The 16,622-nt window shown below is 44.6% G+C and overlaps 1 non-coding gene across 1 annotated transcript; it reads left to right on the top strand.

The window, feature by feature from the left end:
• Window positions 1–12,681: 12,681 nt before the first annotated feature.
• Trnay-gua (transfer RNA tyrosine (anticodon GUA)) lies at window positions 12,682–12,772 on the top strand. The gene is given in 2 exon segments: window positions 12,682–12,718; window positions 12,737–12,772. It is a non-coding gene; the product is annotated as a tRNA-Tyr (tRNA).
• Window positions 12,773–16,622: the final 3,850 nt, after the last annotated feature.

Genomic DNA, 16,622 nt, shown 5'->3' with positions numbered 1-16,622 from the left:
TTTGGTAAGCGTAGAAACCAAAAGTGAAAACCAAAGTAAAAATGTATCGCTGAACGAAAATAGCTGTTTCTTACTAAACTTAAAGTACTCATCGCGAATATAATCATGAAAATCTACAGTTTATTTTTGGCTATCTTTTTTGGTGCGAAGTCGCTAAAAGACGTCCACTCTATGGCCTAAAACAAATTTGGGGATCGAAAACGATAGATACGCAGATTGAAATTAGATGTAGTAAGAAACAGGTAACTGAAAAACTGAACATTAAATTCAGCGTGTTGGAACGTGAAGGGTATGGAACTGTCAGTTATTTAACATCGGTACTTGGTCAAACAACAAAGGATGTGGCAGGAATGGAGAAGGCAAAAGAAAAGGAAGTCTCAAGTGGTACCAGGTAGCTATTACAGAGGTTCAATAAAATGAGGACATTAACTTGATAGTGCATTGAATTAAAAAAGGAAACTAAGACCTTTCCGCAAATGTCTTCAGAAGCTACTCAAGGGGATCCAGAGTGCACTATAATTATCGTATGGAAGCGAAACTTGGTATATGCTCTAATGCGACACCGATTTACTATGAAGAAAGAACAGTTCCGATTTCAGCCACCAGGTGCAAATCTGGGTCTGTGAATGCACGAAAGACATATACAAATGTTTTCATATGTAAGGGATTAAAAACAGTTCATGGGCAGAAAAGGTCAAATAAGTGAGAAAGGCACAATGTTGGTTTTATTATTAACCAGCTTGTTCGAAAACAGTGCTGTCCACACGGATGTGCTCCTCCAAAGCAGGAATCACATACACAAGGAGGTCTCGATAACGTGCAGACGTCACAGAGCACCTGACAGGCCCACTGCACGTATTCTCTTCAAAGAAGAACGGACCGAAAGTAAAGGTGGTTGTGAATCCACGCCACACAGTCACGTACGGCGAGTGTAATATAGACTGCAAAACTTTCCGTGCTGTTGACCATGGGATAGACAGTTCAGCCGGCCGCGGTGGTCTCGCGGTTCTAGACGCGCAGTCGGGAACCGTGCAACTGCTACGGTCGCAGGTTCGAATCCTGCCTCGGGCATGGATGTGTGTGATGTCCTTAGGTTAGTTAGGTTTAAGTAGTTCTAAGTTCTAGGGGACTGATGACCACAGATGTTAAGTCCCATAGTGCTCAGAGCCATTTGAACCATATTGACGTGCTAGCGCAGCCATGGATAACAGCTAGTTAACAACAAACAAAATAGTACAAGCATTCGAATATCTGATGATACAGAATTACAAATAGCTAATAATGAAAATAATGTAATTCCAGGAGTAATGACAAATTAGCACATAAAAGTTATTCGGGGTATAAGGCGGGTAATGATTCCTGAAGATTTCAGAATTCCATTCGAAGTAATAACTGTGCTAGAAAAAGAAATACATAAGCAACTTGCTTTGATATATATAGAATGTCTGCAGAAAATGCCAATTCTGAAAACTGGAATGTAATTGCTCTACTTCATAGGAGAGGAGGCAATAAAATCACAAAAACTTTAATTGTAATAGCTGTAATGCGCAAGATATTCACGATTATCAGAAAAAAACATTGAATTTATTTAAGCAGAGGAACAAGCTGTTTTTACAAGTGGATGTAGAACGTTGAATCATTTACTGTTTATGAATTAAACCACGGAAAGCAACAGTGAGTCTCAATTTTCACTTATCCTGTCATTCACAGATTATGACAGAGCTTTCGACTTAATTTGAACAAAATATTCATTAACAAGACTTTAAAAAAACAAGGCATTGGATTCAACATATGTCAATATATTGAAGAATATATACGTAATTGCTTGAGCTTCTGTTAGATTTCATCACAGTAATGGGAAATTGAAAGCAGCCATAGAAAAATACTCGTATTCATGAACTGGTAATAAATGAATCCTTATTAATGAAAAGCATCGGAACCTTCGCTTTAGGATGATAATTTACTGTTTGCGACGAATCGATATGAATTTCAACTGGTGCAATAACTGATGGTAGGTCTGAATTATACTATGACAAAAATAATGTGTAACTGTAGGCGTCCAGTCCAACGCCTCTACAGTCATAAGGATTATTCTGAGCTGCGTGTGATGACAAGGATCTGTTTCTGCTCGAGAGCACCAATGAAACATTATTCATAGTGAAATATTTGTTGTTCAGAATACAGACTTGTCTTCCGAGGGCACTGGCGGTTCATTCAGGCCACTATTGTGCAGACCCCATCATCATGGCACCTCTGCCAATTACCCGGCCGTCGAAGAGTTCATTTAAATATCCGCGCACAACATGACTGTTACGTGCGGGCACCCTATCTTGCTGCAACCACATGTGTAGCCGTATGTACAGGGGAACATTTTCCAACAACCCAGTTAGAGTTTCTTGCAAAAAGCGAAGGTAATTTTCCCCGGTAAATCGAGGGGGTAGGCGGACCGGCCCAGTCAGATGGTCACCCACAATCCCTGCTCAAATGCTGAGCGACAACCGTTCCTGGTATCCTTGGACGTACATGACGCGAGGAGTGTTGTAAAGACCATCCCGATGGAAGGTGCACTTGTCGATAAACAACACAAAGGCGGGGAAGTCGGGATCTCGTGCAACACGTCGCAGAAACCATCGGCAAACACCTAGCCTGTGTTTATAGTCAGCCACAGGATTTAGGTCTTGGCCAGCGTGGAAACTAAATGGATGCTGGCCATCATTCCTCAAAATAAAATCTCTCAGACTAACCGATGAGTGAGGCTCTTAAAAGCTGCAAGAATAACAAGGCACATGATGTAGACAGTGTAGTGGCGGAAACGCTCAACGTAGACTATGAAGTAACAGCAGATATGTTACTGTCCCTGTTCCAAGAAATCTGGAACACAGAAACCATACCGGAAGATTTGAGGAACGGAATCATTATCAAGCAGCTCAAGAAAGAAGACCTGACAAAATGCATCAACTGGCGTGGCGTCATATTTTTGTTAACATCTAGTAAAGTATTTTCAAGGATTGTTTTAAATTGTCTCAGAGTGCCCATGGATAATAAGCTCAGGAAATAAAAGGCTGCTTTCAGAGAAAGAAGATCATGGACAGACCAAATCAATACCTTGAGGATCATTATTGAGCAGTCCATGGTATACTGGTCTCATTTGTAACTAGCTTTTGACGGCTTTGAAAAAGCCTTTGATAGGGTGCAGCGTGAAGCCATCTGGAAAACAATGTAGAGTACCTCCAAAGATTATCATTATCGTGAAGATGATGTACAGAGAATATATTTGCCAGGTGAAACATGATGGAAATCTATCAGAACCATTCATTTTAAATTCTGGAGTATAGCCGGGTTGTTTGCTTTCAGCACTGCTGTTTATGCTGACATTAGATGGTGTCATGAAGAAGGTAACGCGAGAGAAAAAGAGAGATCTACAGGGGGCTCTATATGATCGCCTGGAGGACCTGGACTTTGCGGACGACATCTGCCCTCTGGCTTCAAGGATATGAGTGAGAAGCTGAAGGAGCGTAATTTGTATTTTTCGGCGTTGAAGTGCGGTGTAACACTTGAAAGTGGCCTAATGCCGAAATCTAGATAGTGAAATAAACCAATTAAATACAGTCAAATGGAGGAGATATCTTTTCGAAAATTTTCCATGGCTGTGCCTTCAGAAAAAGAGAAAAAACATCAATTTCTTTTCTGTCTACACACAATTTATCGCTGATGCTAATATGAAGATTCTGAACACGATAAGTCGTAGGTCGGGTTCCACGCGTGATGCACGCATTTGGGACAATAGTAGAGTTGCTGCAGAATTTGAAAACTGTCCGTGTGATTGGTTGCTTGCTAGAGGTACTGGATCTGCTCCCACCAAACATCTAATGACTCCTGAGTTTCGACCTCACGCAAGAGCCGATGGGTACTACATATTGCTACCAGATGTGTAATGGAATGTACATTCGGTTTTTGGAAAAAGCGTTTCCAAATTGTTACTAAAACAATGTGAGATATACAAAAAGAGTGTTGGAATGTTATTGGGGCTGCTGCAGATCTGCACAACGGAACAGAAGTTAGGCATGTGTTTCAGCCTGATGCTGTGGAGTTGAATGATATCGACCAATATGCATTTCAGCCAGAAGCAAAAGCGGCAGGCCAAACTGTAAGAAGGTCTATTGCAGCATTTTAACTAAAATTGTACCTAATTTTCTAGTAGAATGACAAGTTAGTGCGAAGACTTTTCCGTCTAAAGCGAACGTCGAGGACAAGTGGAGTCTCGTAGTCGGGCTACCTGTTGATCTAAGCTTCTTCTGCCAGCTTAACCGCACCTCTTCGTGCCTGTGATCGTCTTGGCAATGTCCCAGTGCCTATTACGCCTCACCAATCTCTGAATATGGGACAGTGAGTGATTTTTTTTAGGGATCTCATCCTCCAAACAGATGAGGAACGTGGCGTTCATTTCGTTCGACATGTGCAGAAGGGCCACAAGACAACTGCACTGATACTAGCGCGCTCGTTCTGGCTTTTGAGGGGGATAGCCTCCCAGAGAAGGTCAGGGTTATTTGCTACAGATGTGACGTGAAGCCGTTCCTCCACCTATGCGGTCGTTTTTGTGCTTGTGTTTTGGGCATTTGGCTGACCCTCTGTGTGGTGACTGTGGCCACCCAGTCCATGAAGGAAACCTTTGTGTTTCACCACCTGTGTGTGTCAGTTGTGCTGACCACCACTACTCTCGCTCACTGGATAGCACAGCTTACAAGATAGAAGATTCAAGAATACAAGTCTCTGGATTGCCCATCGTATGCTGAGGCTCGCCAAAAGTATGAGAGACTCCATCCAGTGTCAGTATCTTCAACTTTTACCTCTGTTACTTCATTTCTTCCTCCTACTTTTTCCTTAACCCCCTCTCCCCCCCCCCCCCCCCCCTCACCAGCAGTTCCCACAATCTGCCATCCAGGAGCCGCTCCCCATTCCTGGTCAAAGAAGTGCCCTCTTCTTTGGCTCCTGCTGGTGATTGGGCTTCCTCCCAGGACCTCTCTCCTCAAGTCTCTCAGGTCGGAAGTCTTACCATCACTTGGCCAAGAAACGCACCATCTGTGTGCCCAAAGGTCACCTGCTCTCTTTCAGTTCGAGATCTTCCAGAAGCCTGTACTCACCCTGTATCCAGCCATCCTCTACATCTGAAAGAGAAGAAGAAGAAACATAAATCCCAAGACAAGGCCCACCTGGTGCCTCTGGAGGTGCTATCTCCCCCCTCGCAACACGAGTCTGACATCTTATTTGTGGATGTCACCCCATCCTTGTCGGTCACGACTACTGACCATGACACGAGCACTCAGCTTCTTTATGTCCAACCTGGACCCTCACCACACTATCATCCAGTGGAACTGCAACGTCTTGTCTCCTCCTATTCTGCGGTCTGTCTTGTTCTTCAAGAAACGCGTTTCTATGATGACCACTCTCCAACATTTTGTGGCTACTGGGCATTCTGTCAGAACCATGTTGGCTCTGGGGTAGTATATGGTGGGGTCTGCACTTTGGCTTGTTTCGATGCCATTAGTGACTGGATCCCCCTACATACCAACTTGGAAGCAATAGTGGTTCGAGTGCAAACAACTCCAGCAATCACCATCTGGAATGTCTTCCTCCCTCCAAGTAGGCCACTTCCTTACGTTGTACTGTTTATCTTAATCCAGCAATTCCCTTCCCCGTTTCTCCTCCTTGGGGACTTCAGTGCCTATCACCTACTGTGAGAGAGTGTTACTTCAATGCCTAGGGGTATCCTAATTGACCAACTTATCACACACGTCGGTCTGTGTCTCCTCAACGATTGCTCCCCTACCTATTTCAGTGCCTCTCATGGCACTTTTCTCTGCTATTAATCTCACGATATCCTCCCCTGCACTTGTCGCCTCCCTACATTGGTCATCCCATGATGACCTTTGTGACAGTGACCACTTTCCAGTGATCCTATCGTTCCCCTGCTACCACCAGGCACAGTCCCTCCTCCCCCACCACCCACCCCCCGCCTGGGGCGTTCCACAGGGCCAATTTGTCTTTATGTACATCTGCTGCACACTTCGCCACCTCCTTCTCGAATTCTCTGCCACTATCCTTCATGCTGCTGGCACTGCAGTCCCCCTATTCACAGGTCCCCCTTGTCGTCGACTGCTTTCGTGGTGAATGAAGGATGTTGTAGTCGCTGTGCAGGAGTGCTGATGGGCGCTGCAGCGATGTAAGTGACACCCTTCACAGACCAACCTCCTCACTTCTAAGGATCTCTGCGTTTAGGCTCGTTACCTTATTAAGCTGAGTAAAAAGGAATGCTGGGAGCGCTATGTTTCCTCCTCGGGGACGTATGCCTCTTCATCACAGGTTTGGTTCAAGCTCAGTAGCCTTCTGGGCTGCCAGGGACAGTCTACTGTGCATGGTCTTAACCTCTGAGGTACTCTGTGCACTGATCCATTGGTCCTCACAGAACACCTTGCGACACACTTTGTGACTGCATCAACATCCTCTTCTTACCCTACTACATTTCTTCAGCAGAAACACAGAGTTGAACAGGCCTCCTCTGTTTCATCCCACACTACGCTGAGCCCTGTAACGAACCCTTGACTGAATGGGAATTGTTGCAGACTCTTAGCTCTTCACGAGACAACGAGACATGGACCGGATTCCATCTACAACCAGATGATTGAACACCTCGACGTTCCCCAGAGGCAACATCTCCTCAGGGTCTTCAAGCGCATTTCGCTCACGCGTGCTTTCCCATAATAGTGGCGAGACAGTATGGTTATCCCTATCCTTAAGCCCAGGAAGAACCCAACTTCTCTAGACAGCTACCGCCTAATTAGCCTGACGAATGTACTTTGTAAACTCCTCGAAAGATCGGTCACCTTGGGGCCTTTTGTCCCTGTATCAGTGTGGCTTCTGGACAGGACGGTCTCCAACTGACCATTAACTGTGAAATCAGTCATCCGACTTTTTACTCACCGCCAGGACCTTGTCACGGTCTTTTTTGACCTACATAAGGCGTACGACATGGCTTGGCGCCATCACGTTTTAGTTACCCTCCGCGACTAGGACTTCCGTGGTCACCTTCCGATTTTTATCCGTGAGTTTTTATCTCACTGGCCCTTCTGGGTTTGAGTTGGCACTTCACTCAGCGCCCCTCAGATTAAGGAGAACGGTATCCCACAGGGTTCTCTACTGAGTCACACTATTCCTCATTACCATCAATGGGCTTGTGACCTCTGTTGGGCCTCTGGTTACCCTGGCGTCGTACGTCAACGATTTTTGCATCTGGTGCAGCTCTCACTCGGTAGCATCTTCTGAGCGCTGCCTCCAAGGCGCCATCTGACGGGCCCCTGCATGGGCCACTTCCCATGGCTTCCTGTTTTCTTCCTCCAAAAAGGCGGGTTATCCATTTTTGTCGTCGACCCACAGTACACCCCAATCCGGAACTTTATTTAAGCGGCCAGCTCCTCGTTGTTGTAGCACAGTCCCGTTTCTTGGGCATTATTTTAGATAACAAGCTGACACGGCTGTCCCACTTTCGCCACCTAAAGGCTACATGTGTGCGGAAGCTTAATGTTCTCTGCCTTCTGGCCTACACATCTTGGGGTGCAGACCGTTCCACTCTTCTCCATCTTTACTAAGCTATGATCTTGTACAGACTAGATTTTGGTACTAAAGTTAAATCTTCTGGGTTGTTAGGCCGCGTCATATTTCCCCTAAAATAATCGACGTTTCGACCACTCTCTCGGGATCTTCTTCAGGATATTCCGGTGTCCACGATTGCTAGAACACTGTTAGAGTCTAGTGTCGCGTTCCCTTATAAAGGGGAGTTTCCTGAGTTTGTGCTGGAGAAGTGGGAGTATTGGTTAAAATACTTGTGGCTACCATTGGCAGGCCATCGCCATAGGCTAACATTCTTTTACTTATGCAGAAGAAGGAGCGTTATCGGCTAAACTCTTATGGATGCTATTGGTGCACCATCGTCAATGGATATTCCACACTTACGCTGGAGAAGGGTTATTGGTTGAAATGTCTCCTACTACTATTGGTTGGCCATCATCATTGGCTAGATGCGAAACGGACAGAGCAAGAGAATGGGAATGTTTACCCAAAATATTATTGTCCACCGAGGCGACGTGCAGCGAGTTGTTTACGTCGCTCGCACCCCGCGGACGCATATTCACTTCCTTGATGGCGGGGAGCCACGATGCCGGAAGCCTATAGCCTATAGCCATAGACTTCACCATTGTAATTAAACGATGACATAATTCAATTAAGTTAAAATGTATGGAGCAATTTTTAGAAATTTGCGCATACTGAAGATATCTGCAGGTGACGTTTTTGTTAGGTTCGATGTGACATCGTTATTTACTAAAGTCCCAGTGTCAGATACAACTGAGATCATAAGAAGAAAGTAGCTCCAGATGTTTGTGACTTAATTGAATTGTGTCTTCGTTCAAGCTATTTTAATTACAATGGTGAATTCTATGAAGAGGCTGACGGCCTTGCTATGGTTCAAAAATGGCTCTGAGCACTATGCGACTTAACATCTGAGGTCATCAATCCCCTAGAACTTAGAACTACTTTAACCTAACTAACCTAAGGACATCACACACATCCATGCCCGAGGCAGGATTCGAACCTTGCGGTTCCAGACTGAAGCGCCTAGAACCGCTCGGCCACCTCGGCCGGCGCCTTGCTATGGGCTTACCCATTTTTCCACTTGCAGCTAACATTTTGAGCAACAGGCATTAAGTAACGCTCCTTTGGAGCCTTCTTGTTGGCTCTGCTATGTGGTCGACACATTTATTATGCGGCCATGCACCGAAGAACAACTTCATGCGTTCCTCAATTTCTTAAATGGAATTCACCCCAAAATCAAATTTACTTTGGAGATTTAGAATGAGGTCGGTCTCCCGTTCCTAGATGTGTCGCTATACAGAAGATCTGATAACATTCTAGGTCACAAAGTGTATAGAAAGCTGACTAACACAAACAGGTATTTAGATGCCCCTTCGTACACCCTTCCCCCCCCCCCCCTCCCCCACCCCAGAAGCAGGCAGTGCTCAACACTCAGCCTTCACGAGCCTTCCGTATCAGCGATGACGAGAACTTGGAACCGGAGTTGAGGTTTTTAAAGAGGACATTGAAGGCAAGTGGCTATGATAGTTGTTCACTCGACAGGGCTTATAGGCGCAATATTAATCACGTTAATAAGAATGACGAGGAGCTACCTTCTCAGTCCGTCAGGTTACCGTACATTTCTGGGGTCACTGACTGCATAAACAGAATTCTAAAGAAGAATGCTATCCAGACATCTTCTTTATTAAAAAAAAAAATAAAAGTTTTTTTTCCGAAGAAAAACTGATGCACCTGATTGCGTACACAATGCAGGAGTCTATCAAGTGACACGTGGCTGCGAAAAAGGGTATATAGGGCGAAACGGGAAGAACTGTTAAAGAACGCATTAAGGAACACGAACGGCACACGTGGCTAAAACAAATTGGCAGTAGTGGAACATCATGAGAACGGTGGCTTTGACATCGATTTTAATGGCGTACGTGTGCTGGCCAAGGAAACAAACATTTGTGGAAGAAAGGTCCGAGAATAGGTTGAAATGTCCAAGAACGCATGTAATTTCAATAGAGAGAGCGGCCATAGGCTTCCGGCATCGTGGCTCCCCGCCATCAAGAAAGTGAATATGCGGCCCTGGATTGCGAGCGACATAAACAACGCGCTGCAAGTCACCTCGACGGACAAAAATAATTTGGGTAAACATTATCCCTCTCCATGTCTGTCCGTTTCGCATATAGCAGTAGATGACGGCCAAGCAGTAGCAGTAGGAGGAAATTTCAGCCAATAACCTTTCTCCAGGGTAAGTGTGGAATATCTATCCAATGACGATGGTGCACCAATAGTATCCATAAGAGTTTAGCCAATAACTCCCCTTCTTGTGCATAAGTAAAGGAATGTTAGTCTATGACGATGTCCCAGCAATGGTAGCCACGATAATTTTAACCAATACTCCCACTTGTCCAGCACAAACGCCGAAAAACTCCCCTTTGTAAGGGAAAGCAGCACTAGTCTCTGACAGTGTTCTAGCAGTCGTGGACACCGGAAGATCCTGAAGAAGTTCCCGGGAGAGGGGTCGACACGGCGATGATTTTAGAGGAAATATGACGTGGCCTAACAACCCATAAGATTATAACTTTAGTGACAACGGCCACGAAGTCCTGCAGACTTGCATAGATTTCGGTAGTCAGGTTTATGGCGCAGCAGCTCCTTCCACTTTGAAACTGCTTGACTCTGTTCACCTTTGTGGGGTGCGTCTGGCTATTGTTGCCTTTTGCACTAGCCCCATTAATAGTCTCCCCACGGAAGTCGGGATTCCCCCTATACACATACGGTGGTGAGAGCTCCTCGTTTCTTACGCAATCGCCATTCGTCAATTCCCTGACCGTCCCGTGTACCCTGTGCTCTTTGCCAAAGAGGATGTCTCCCTCCTGACACCCACCGACAGGGGGGATTGCCGGTTGGCATGTGTCTCACTTCCCTCTGTCGGGATCTCCACCGTACCTCTCCCCCCCCCCCCCCCCCCCTCTTGGATGGTGCCTACTCCTCGCATTAGGACCGAACTATTCCACGATCTTATGATCTCTGTCGCTCCTATGGTTTACCGGCGTCTTGTCTGTGCAATACTTGCATAGTTCCATGGTGCTGCCATCTTTTACACTGATGGTTGTAAAACAATCGATTTCCTTACTTGACTCCAGCTGCGGATATGCGGATCTACGTCAAATCTCTCTTTGCACAAAAAACGAAATGAAATCTGATGCGCTACTCCTCACAGTAGTAAACTCCGTACAATCAAGGAGTCTGCTGCAGTTTGGCGCTCTTCCTTCCACTCCTCTCAGAAGGAGTCCACTGTTTTATGCCGTCTACGCATTGGTCATACCAGGCTCACCCACTGTTTCCGCCTACGTAACGATCCACCCCCACAATGTGGTTGTGGAGCCAAACTAACGGTATCCGACATATTGGTGGAATGTCCCCTTCTTTCGACTCTTCGTGCTAAGTATCGTCTTCTCGGTTCCTTAAATTTAATATTAGCAGACGATTCACAGGCGGTTGAACTGGTCTTCAGTTTCCTCCGTGAAAGCTGTTTTTATTTCCAGGTATAAGGTTCCACTTTAGTCTTGGAGCAGTGGCAGGTTGTTTGTGGTTGGGACCTCTTTTCAGTCTTCTCGGTCTGTGACCCCATGACCGCCCTTTTCTTCAAGTTTTTAGATTTGGTCTCAGCTTTTATGCCTTTTACTGTGTGTTTTTAATGTTTATTGTTTTATAATTTGACTCCTCTGACTGGATCCGTCCACTTTTAAAGGACCCTCTTTCTTCTGTGACTAACTTCGGAATCGCTAGGCTGATGACCTCGCCGTTTGGTCCCATAACCCCTCCCAATTAATCAGTTAAGTAATGACCGACGTCGCCCATGTACGTGTTCGTGATCATTACGTAAACATAACTCGTATTATAACCAGTGGTTTCAGGAATAAATTGTCCACTTATGGCGACATTGTATAACTAAAATTTCATTAAACTGCAGTTTTCTTGTTAATGACAAATTCGGCTAACTATTCAAAAATAGTCTTTGTAATTACATGTATCTGCTGTCATTCGTTGTCAGGGCAGTGTACACACTTGTTACGTTTTAGTTGTATGCTTTTCCACAAATCATTTCGGGCAGATTTCTTCGGAATGTATGCCTTTCCTATTAGTTGGGTTCATATAATCATGGTCAATCGATGCGTATGTCGGACAAGGTGGGAAAGTTATAAGCGGACACACTAGGCGACGGAAGAGTTAAGTTTCTGGTCAGTGCTACATGAAAAACAAGGTATATTTCCTCGTCTGATAGAGCTATTAGAAAATTGACAGACGACAGCTTCCAATTACAAGCGCTGAGATATAAACACCAGAAGCACATCATTCATCTGAATGACGCTACCAAAGCGAATGGCGAGGACTACGAGAAAGACAGGCCGCGGCGCGTACGTCACAAAGGTAAGCCTGCGCTCGTTCGCTCAACTGAGCACAAAAGCTACGTATCTGCACTTGTTAACTCGTAACAAGGTGTGTACGTACAAAAAAGAATTGCATCTTCTACTGGAATCAGCTGTTATGGTGTCTTACTGTTATTAGTCCTACAATGATCGGAAGCCTATAGGCCTACTTATATTTGTTACGGCTGTACTGTGGTACAATAAAATTAAAATCGTGCCAAAATGATTATCAGTTGCATAAGTCACCACTTCTTGTATGAAATGAGGACTGTTAAGCAGAGGAGACTAAATGCTATAAACAAGCCGTTATACCATTTAAATTAAATTTTGTTATAGTACTGTTGCTCAGTAAGACTTCATAATAGCAGGTTCCAGTAGAATATGCCATCCTCGTTAGTAAGTACACGTCCAGCTGCGAGCTAACAGCTTTAGAAACGCATTTAGGCTTTAGAGTTGAGCGAGCGAGCGGGTTCAGGCCTCCTTCGTGACGTACGCGACGCGACTTATCTTCGCCTTGGGCCTCGTGTGAGTAGGAGATGACCTAACGGTACCGCCGACCGCGTCTGCGCTTGGCGGCACTTTCTCGTATCTGCACACGGCCTGGGAAAAGTTGCGCATTCCTTCGGTAGCTCAGTTGGTAGAGCGGTGGACTGTAGAGGAGCTAAGTAGCAGATATCCATAGGTCGCTGGTTCAAATCCGGCCCGAAGGAAAATTTTAAACTCTCATGACTTTGCTTCTCTTTACAAAATAAGCTACACTTTAATCTTAAAAACCGTTGTGACGTTTTTAAGACAAAGGTACGACTGAGACAGAATCAGCATATGGTAGCTGTTCTTTGTGTGTATTTACTCCTTTTCTTGCTGATATAATCGTAAATCCATAGAAAATTTTATTAAAATGCCCCGAGAAAATGAGAAGCTAGGAATAATCTTGTGTTTCTGTTGAGTAGCACTGACGAAAGAAACAGTAGATTATTATAGGTTTTAAAGACTGATCTGGATTCATAAAAACAGAAAAAATCTCATCATTTATTAGACGCGGAAAACACGATACATTCCACTTCTAGGATTTATTGAGAGCTGAACACGTCTTCCAGTCGTGGTCTCCATAACTGAGAAAATTGTAAGTAGCGCTAGGCTGATGCCAAGAAAGAAAAACTGAGAAAGAATGCTTTCGAGACATCTGATATATATGAACAGATTTTCGAGACAGTGAAAATAATTGAGGACGTACTGTGCGGAACCCAGATTCTTCTTTCGAACCGCGTGTTTGTCGTAGGAAAATATTAAGATTACAAAATGTGTCATAACAAAATGACAGAATTGTGTGAAATTCAACTACATAGACCGTACCACAGCGATGATTTTTCTAATGCAGGAATGGATATCAGAAGTATAGTAATCCTTAGCGTACAATTTGAAGGATAAATCTATAGAACCGTGTCTGTATTCCTTCGATAATGTAATTGAAACCAAACATTCTGAAGAGAGAGAAAAATATACCCTTAGAAAAACGGGGAAAGAGCGATGATTAAAACAGAAATCACAAAACAACTGCTGGTATACAAAACAACTGCTATATTTAAAGCATTAGTAACAAGCGACTGACAGTCATGTACAGGAGCCGTGTGCTGTTCTAAGGAGCATGTTTCGGCAGATTTCGCCCGTGAACAAACATCCGTCATAATTAGCATAGATGTTTTGTGGGACTTAACGTGTAGTATTTTCAGTTTGATACATCAGTTATTTTCCATCGCAAGTTTAAGTCTCCTGCGTGAGAAAGAGATGTTTTGTATCTACGATCGAATATCCACGGAATGGCGTTTCCTTCTTGTTAATTCCATGCGAAAATTAAGAGACTGCGAGACAACGGAACCTTATTTGGAACTGAAGGTTGCACTTGCGCGTGTTTTATTCTTTTTGCCATTCACGTCCAATTCTTTGCTTTGGAAGTTTCGGTTTGAGACATTACCCATTTCTAGTAGCTTTTTTTGACAGTTGATGAATCTTTTCATTATGAATTACTCCAAGTGACATTTAATCCAAGAGAATCCTACTGCTCCATTGCACTTTCTATACCTTTTACTATTTTTGTCACAGTTTAGTTTTCTGTCTAGCTCCAGTTACTGGATTCAGGATCTTTAATTACGGACGCTGAAAGTGTCAAGATCATATTTCGGTCCAGTAATCGTCTAACAACCTCAGGTCCTCTATTATAGGAATGCTATCAGCTGTAAATGTGGAAAATTCTTGACCTCGACTCTATTAATAGAGCCAGAGCTTTCTAAGGCGTATTCTTCAGTGCTGCAACACATGGTTTTATATACATGTACTGAAATATGTCGAAGTTTCTAAGGTTCAAATGGCTCTGAGCACTATCTCAGGTCATCAGTCCCCTAGACTTAGATCTACTTAAAACTCACTAACCTGAGGACATCAGACGCATCCATTCCCGAGGCAAGATTCGAACCTGCGACCGAAGCAGCGGCGCGGTTCCGGACGTAGCGCCTAGAACCGGTCGACCACAACGGCCGGCGAAGTTTCTAAGGCAGGACGTACTGGTGTTGTGGTATAGAACGCTGCCTTGATCTGTTTGAGAGGGGATGAGTGATCTGTAAGAAATATAATTATGGGGAGCATTAACCATCACACCATTCACAAATACCCAATAATACTGAAGCCATCGTGACAGAGGACGAGGTAGCTAATGTCGTCGTGGTACTCTACGAGTTTTGTGACGTCACTTCCTGAAAGTCATGTTGAGTATCCATTTCGTCATGTGAAACACAAAATAGGTTTTGTGACGAATCACAGAAAGTAGAACCAATAAAAAGCATGTTCGCTCTACACAAGAAGAAATTACGAGGCGGCATATTGCATTTGCCGTGTTCAGTTGAAGACCATATTTAGTATGTTTTAGGTTGTAATTTATACCCTATGAATATATGATGTTTCTAAGTGCCAAAGCGTTGAACCTCTCGAGGACGCGTCGCTATTCTACGTTACATTGTAATAAAATGGCGGGAAAACTCATGTAGGTGGTTAAAGATTTATCATGTTATTTTTGGATTACAGCTCGCGTGTTACGAAGGTTCAAATGGCTCTGAGCACTATGGGACTTAACATCTTTGGTCATAAGTCCCCTAGAACTTAGAACTACTTAAACCTAACTAACCTAAAGACAGTAAACAACACCCAGCCATCAGGAGGCAGAGAAAATCCCTGACCCCGCCGGGAATCGAACTCGGGAACCCGGGCGTGGGAAGCGAGAACGCTACCGCACGACCACGAGATGCGGGCTGTCATGAAAGTACGTCATTTTAAAGCAATGACACATTCAATTTTCTTCGAAAACGTGTCGGTCGTGGTAGGATTAGCCAGTTAATAGTATATCGGCAATTAAAGTCTTCAGACGACCGTAACATAAATTACTGCACTGGAGCGCAAAAGAAACTGGTATAGGAATGAATATTCAAATATAGAGATATGTAAACAGGCAGAATAAGGCGCTGCGGTCGGCAACGCCTATATAAGACAACAAGTGGCTGGCGCAGTTGCTAGTTCGAATACTGCTGCTACAATGGCAGGGTATCAAGATTTGAGTTTGAACGTGGTGTTATAGTCGGCGCACGAGCGATGAGACACAGCATCTTCGAGGTAGCGATGCAGTGGGGATTTTTCCGTGCGATCATTTCAGAGAGTGTACCTTGAATATCAGGAATCAAATCTCCGACATCGCTGCGGCCGGAAAAAGATCCTGCGAGAACGGGACCAACGGCGACTGAAGAGAATCGTTCAACGTGACAGAAGTGCAACCTTTCCGCAAATTGCTGCGGATTTCAATGCTGGGCCATTAACAAGTGTCAGCGTGCGAACCATTCAACGAAACATCATATAGGCTTTCGGAACCAAAGGCTCACTTGTGTACCCTTGATGGCTGCGCCCCACAAAGCTTTACGTCTCGCCGAGGCCCATCAATGCCGACATTGGACTGTTGATGACTGGAACATGTTCCCTGGCGGGACAAGCCTCGTTTCAGGTTTTTCGAGCGTATGGACATGTACGGGTATGGAGACGACATCATGAATCTATGGACCCTGCACGTCAAAAGGAGATTGTTCAAGCTGGTGGAGGCTTTGTAATGGTGTGGGGCGTGTGTAGTTGGAGTGATATGGGACCCCTGATACGTCTAGATACGACTCTGACAACTGATACTTACGTAAACGTCCTGTCTGATCACCCGCGTCCATTCATGTCCATCGTGCATTCCGACGGACTTGGGCAATTCCAGTAAGACAATGTGACACACTAAACGTCCAGAATTCCTATAGATTCCTCCAGGAACACTCTTCTGAGTTTAAACACTTCAGCTGGCCAACAAATTCCCCAGACATGAATACTGTTGAGTACATCTGGGATGCCTTGCAACGTGCTGCTCAGAAGAGATCTGCACACCCTCGAATTTATGGACAGCCGTGCAGGATTCATGGTGTCAGTCCTCTCCAGCATTGCTTTAGGCATTAGTCGAGTCTCTGTCACGTCGTGTTGCGGCACTACTGC

This window comes from Schistocerca gregaria, chromosome 2 (genome assembly GCF_023897955.1).
Source record: "Schistocerca gregaria isolate iqSchGreg1 chromosome 2, iqSchGreg1.2, whole genome shotgun sequence".
NCBI lineage: Eukaryota > Metazoa > Arthropoda > Insecta > Orthoptera > Acrididae > Schistocerca > Schistocerca gregaria.
The sequence above is the reverse complement of the archived record's forward strand: the minus strand, read 5'-3'. Positions and strand labels throughout refer to the sequence as shown.